The sequence below is a fragment of the Echinops telfairi genome, unplaced genomic scaffold (assembly GCF_000313985.2).
Source record: "Echinops telfairi isolate 266 unplaced genomic scaffold, ASM31398v2 ScPeMD7_7;HRSCAF=31, whole genome shotgun sequence".
Taxonomy (NCBI): Eukaryota; Metazoa; Chordata; class Mammalia; order Afrosoricida; family Tenrecidae; genus Echinops; species Echinops telfairi.
Genome location: NW_022103904.1, coordinates 19,242,241 through 19,247,337, shown reverse-complemented (window position 1 = coordinate 19,247,337; position 5,097 = coordinate 19,242,241). Strand labels below are relative to the sequence as shown.

At 43.1% G+C, this 5,097-nt stretch overlaps 1 long non-coding RNA gene across 1 annotated transcript in view; it reads left to right on the top strand.

Annotated features, from left to right (window-relative positions):
- Nucleotides 1-379, top strand: part of LOC123521264 — a 1,562-nt gene extending 1,183 nt beyond the window's left edge. Inside the window, exons 2-3 of the long non-coding RNA XR_006679736.1 lie at nt 141-247; nt 341-379. This is a non-coding gene — a long non-coding RNA (uncharacterized LOC123521264). The remainder of the gene's footprint in view (nt 1-140; nt 248-340) is intronic.
- Nucleotides 380-5,097: the final 4,718 nt, after the last annotated feature.

The following is a 5,097-nucleotide window of genomic DNA, read 5'->3' as shown; positions in this document are numbered from 1 at the left end:
CCATAGTGTGTCTTTATGGCTATATAATAGGGAGTGTGTGCTTTGACACCCGAGGACAGGACAGGGTCTGGACTTTCCGTGGAAACAAGTGGAACAAACCACATTGGTCAGGGTTGCATTTGTTCTTGAAATAACCACAGACCTTGACCTGATCCTGGCTTCTGTATCAAAACGAATCTGGAGGTGGCAGGTCTGCCTGCGGTGGAGCACGTGTGCAGTTGGACTGTCAATGCCCAACTCTACCCAGGTGGGTCATCTGTGTAGGGTCTGGAGGAAGAGCAAAAAAAATTCGTTTTTGAAGCGTGCCTTTATAATTTGTATATTCTTACTCACCTAGCAGTTCCCTGGTGGCGTCATGGTTATGCCTCTGTCTGCTAACTGCAAAGTCAGCCGTTTGAGACCATCAGCCGCTCTTGCAGGAGAAAGAGGGGGGACTTCCTCCTCTGTAAACAGGTAAAGTCTCAGAAACTCACCGGTGGCGGGTTCCGCTTTATACCCTGCCTGTAGGGTCACTGTAAGTTGGCTGGATTCCACGGCGGGCGAGTTTGATTTTCCGTGCACTGCAGCTGGAGCAATGTGCATTTTCAGGCGTGAAGTCATAGGGGGCGCCCAAATCGAATTTTCTGAACAAACGAGGAAAATGACGTTCAGCTACACTGGAATTTTCAAAGGATTCTCTAGTAACAACGTTTTATGTGCACTGATAGCAACTTGATTATGAAATATTTTCACAGAGTGGGGATAATTGTTTTAATATTTAGTAATTTTCACTTGAAAAAAACGGAGGAAAACAAACATACCAACCCAGATAAGGTTTGGATGCGATCAAATTTAATTTTGTGACCTGGTTGCAATCAACCGCGTGGGAGACGTCACTGACGTCCTCTGGCTTCGACGTTGCCCAGAGGCAGTGGGCAGATATGCCTCTGTGCTCCCTCCTCCTCCTCCTTAGCAGTTTTATCTGCACTTCATCACATAGCATACAATTAACTAGTTCAATCCTACCAAGATCAGTTTGTATAGGCATTACTACAGAACATTTTCTTCTTCCTTATACTCATTGTTCTTAGTGTAATTGTTACTTTTTAAATGGTGGTAGACAAATCTCAAATTCGATAACTTCTACATGTATAATTCAGTGCCATTGATTATACTTTTTGTGTTGTACAACCATTATTGATGTAATTTTCTAAATTATTCCACCACCATTAACATAAACTCAATGGTCCCTAAGCAAAGACTCTTCCCTCTTCACCCATGGAAACCTTTGGTTAAGTCTGGTTTCTTTCTTTTTTGTAGTTGCCTTGATATGATATTCACATATCATACACTCCCGTAGTTAGATCACTTAAAAAAAGAGTTGTATATATATATCATGACAGTTCTAATGCTCTCTTCTCCCTCCTGCATTCATTGTTTGCGCTCCAATTTCCCTCCCCCTCCCCTCTCCTCATTCCCATAAACCATTGCATCCGTACTTGTCTCTATGCGTCCATTCCTTCTGTGCTTCATAAACTAGGAAACCTCACAGAAACAATAAAAAACAAAAAATAAAATGAAACAGACAGAAGGTAGTAATAGTAATAATGTAAAGACAAAAATAAAGAGTAAGAATGCAAAGACCACCAACAGAACAAACAAGAAATATTTGAACCTAAAGCAAATTCAGGTTAGGTCAAGAGGGAGGTCAACTGACTAAGTACCATATCATACCATAATCAAGTTTACAATAATCTCTGTCTGATAGTAAAGCTCTTGGAGTCCTTGCCTGTGGCCAGAGGATATCTGCCAGAGGTGTAATCTGACTAGGTATTCTGCAGATGGATTTTGGGCTCTCACTGTCCTCCATAGCCTTCTATAAATTGGGTGTTCACAATTTAAGCTCTGCTCCTTTTTCCTTCATCATATTTGGATTTTGTTATTAATATCTTTGGATCACACAGGTTGCTGTGCTTCTTCAATGTGGACTTATGTGAGTTGATGCCCCACTTAGATGGCTGCTTGTTTGAATACAAGCCTTTAAGAAGAACCCCAATTGGTAGCCAGACACCATCTGCTTTCTTCACTACACTTTGCTGCAGCACCCTTATCTCCAGTGACCTTTTACTAAAGGCAGGTATTGAGCAGGGCCCTGTTATGAGTGAACTGTTCTTCAATTGGGGCTAGAATTAAGTGGCTCCATCCTTCTTTACCTATTTGGATACCAACTGTTCCTCCCACAAGCTTCTACTTCTGTGTTGGGCTCAGTCATTCGTTGCAAGGGCTACACACAACTCACAAACAATACTCACCATTATAGAGGCTTATTAGGCAGGTTAATAGATCACCACAAATAAGGATATAGCCATTGGTTCACAGCAACACCTCTGTTTAGACAGCAACCCAGTGCCGCTCTGGTTCTCAGCCTCAGCCCTGTGGCGGGCGACTTCCTGGGCCAGGAAACCCGCCTGTTGCTCTATTTCAAAGTTCTAAAGTCTCGAGGCTGTTCCTCTTGCTCTGTCCAGCCACAGTCTCTGATGCCTCTGGTCGTGGCATCTGCTACTTCACGCAAATCTGGAACATGTTCTCCCCATGGTCCTGGGCTTTCTCCCCCTCTGCTCCTGCTTCAAAGATGCAGGGACCCTTCTAACCTGTGGATGTTAGAACAGACTGATCTCCTCTATTAGTGCTACACATGCCCCGTGTGCATAGTCCCACCCAATAATTTCATGGGAGTTACAGAAAAATGGGTAAACTAAAACCACACCCACTGCCATCAAGTAAATTCTGAGTCCTGATGACCCTATAGGACAGGATAAAAGTGTCTCTGTGGGTGTCCAAGACTGCAACTCTTTACAGGAATAGATAATATAATAGGATAATAGGAGACAAACTCTATCTCCTTTTACCAGCACAATTCAGTAGACCTGCTTAAAGTTAGTGATGCCTGGGATCCATCTGGTTAACATAACCAGATGACATAAAACCTTACTCATTTCTCAGACCTATCACTGCCACTGATGAGGTGGAATCCAAGCTTCTTTCAAAATCTTATCTGGCTGTTTCTGAGAACTGCCTCCCATTCAGTCACCACGTGCTTTCTGCTTCCTCATTTGCTTCAAATTGAGGCTGATGGGCTCTCTCCGCAGCCACGCCCATGGGAGCTCTGATCCTCAAGCCTGTCTCATCACCCCTTGTCCCCAGAGGAATGGCAGGCACGGCCTAACTACCACTCCTGCACCCAGTTGCTGAGGTTTGGTGTGAGTCAGGGATCAAGACTGAACGGTTCCTGGGGGCTCTCAGTGTGCCCCAGGGATATTGAGGTGGTAGAAAGGCCCCTCTCTCTGTGTTCCTAGGGGCAGAGCTTCCCACTTCCTGTGTTGCTCTCAACTCACAGCTCCCCTGCATAAGGATACATGCATGAGCGGGGTGGAGGGAAGTGGCAGGAGTAATGGTAGAGGTGGTAGTGGGGGATCTGTGGCAAAACCTAGGGGACAGATAGATGGGAGCAGCACTGCAGACCATCACTCCATTAGGCAGTGCTGTGCAACTCCAGTACCTTCCCCCTCCCCCCTGAATCCTACTCCCACCTCCATGCAGATTGATGGTTTCTCTTTTGTTGTTGTTGCTTGAGACGAACTTGTCACTAAAGACTCCAAATCCATTTAAATTATTTTCCTTTCCCCCGTGTAGATGGAAGATTTCTGCAGAGCCCCATTCACAAGCCTCCTGAGAATCTATTCTCAGTCCTTTCTGTGCGCAAGGAATCTTCCCAAAGACTGTGTCATGAAACTGAGGCACAGAAATTAAACCACTCATGTGAAGTCACAGAGGAAGCAACCAAGCTTTTAGTTGACCTGCACAGATCCCAGTCTAGACACTGCAGAGTCAACAGAGAGACTGCCCATCTCCCTTCTGACGTGACTGCTTGCCACGGGGGAGTCAAGTCAGAGCCTGCAGGCAGCTGTGGAAGAAGAAGTGTTACTTCAGCAGATTTTCCAGGTGATTTGGGCCGGGTTTGAACACCCCAGCTGCTCCATGGAAGAAAGATGTGGTAGTCTTCTGTAGAGATTGAAAGTCTTGGAAATCCTATGGGACAGTTCTCCTCTGTACCATCAGGGTCCCATTGTTATCAGGGTCAGTATGAGTTGGAATTGACTCGATGGTAGTAAGTTTTTCTAACTTTAATGATAAAGTTATATAACTTTATATACAAATATAAATGTGATATAAATAATATGATATAAGTAGAGATGTGGAAACAGATTCGTAAGTGGAAAGTGACATTGCACTAGTCACCATTAAAAAAAAAGAGAAGCATTTCAAGGTCTCTCTTGAAGTACACTGCTGTTTGTGATAAGATAATATCTATCTCAATACAAGGAAATCCAATCAATACAATTATTTTTCAGATTTAGTCAAAAAAAGATAAAAACTAGTGATGAAGAAATTGAAGAGTTCTACCAACTTCTTCAGTCAGAAATTAATCAAACATGTAATCAAGATGCAGTGATAATTATTGGAAATTGGAATGCAAAAGTTGGGAACAACAAGGAAGAAATAGTAGTTGGAAAATACAGCCTTGGTGACAGAATCGGAGCCAGAGGTCGCATAACAGAATTTTGCAAGATCAAGGACCTATTCATAGCAAATGCCTTTTTCAGAAACACAAAAAGTAGCTATACATGTGGACTTTTCCAGATGGAACACACAGAAATCTATTGACTACATCTGTGAGAAGAGAAGATGGTAAAGCTCAATATCAGCAGCTAAAAGCAGGCCAGGGGCTGACTGTGGAGCAGACCATCAATTGCTCATATGAAAATTTAGGTGAAACCTGATGAAAATTAAAACAAGTACCCTGGAGCCAAAATAAAACCTTGAGTTTGTGCCACCCAAATTTTGAGAACATCTGCAGAACAGATTTTATGCACTGAACATTAATGACAGAAGACATGATGAGTTGTGGGAGGACATCAAGGACATCATTCATGAAGAAAGCAAAAGGTCATGAAAAAGACAGGAAAGATAGAAAGGGTCAAAGAGGATGTCAGAAAAGATTCTGAAACTTGATCTTAATCACAGAGTAGCTAATGCCTTTGGAATAAATAATGAAAT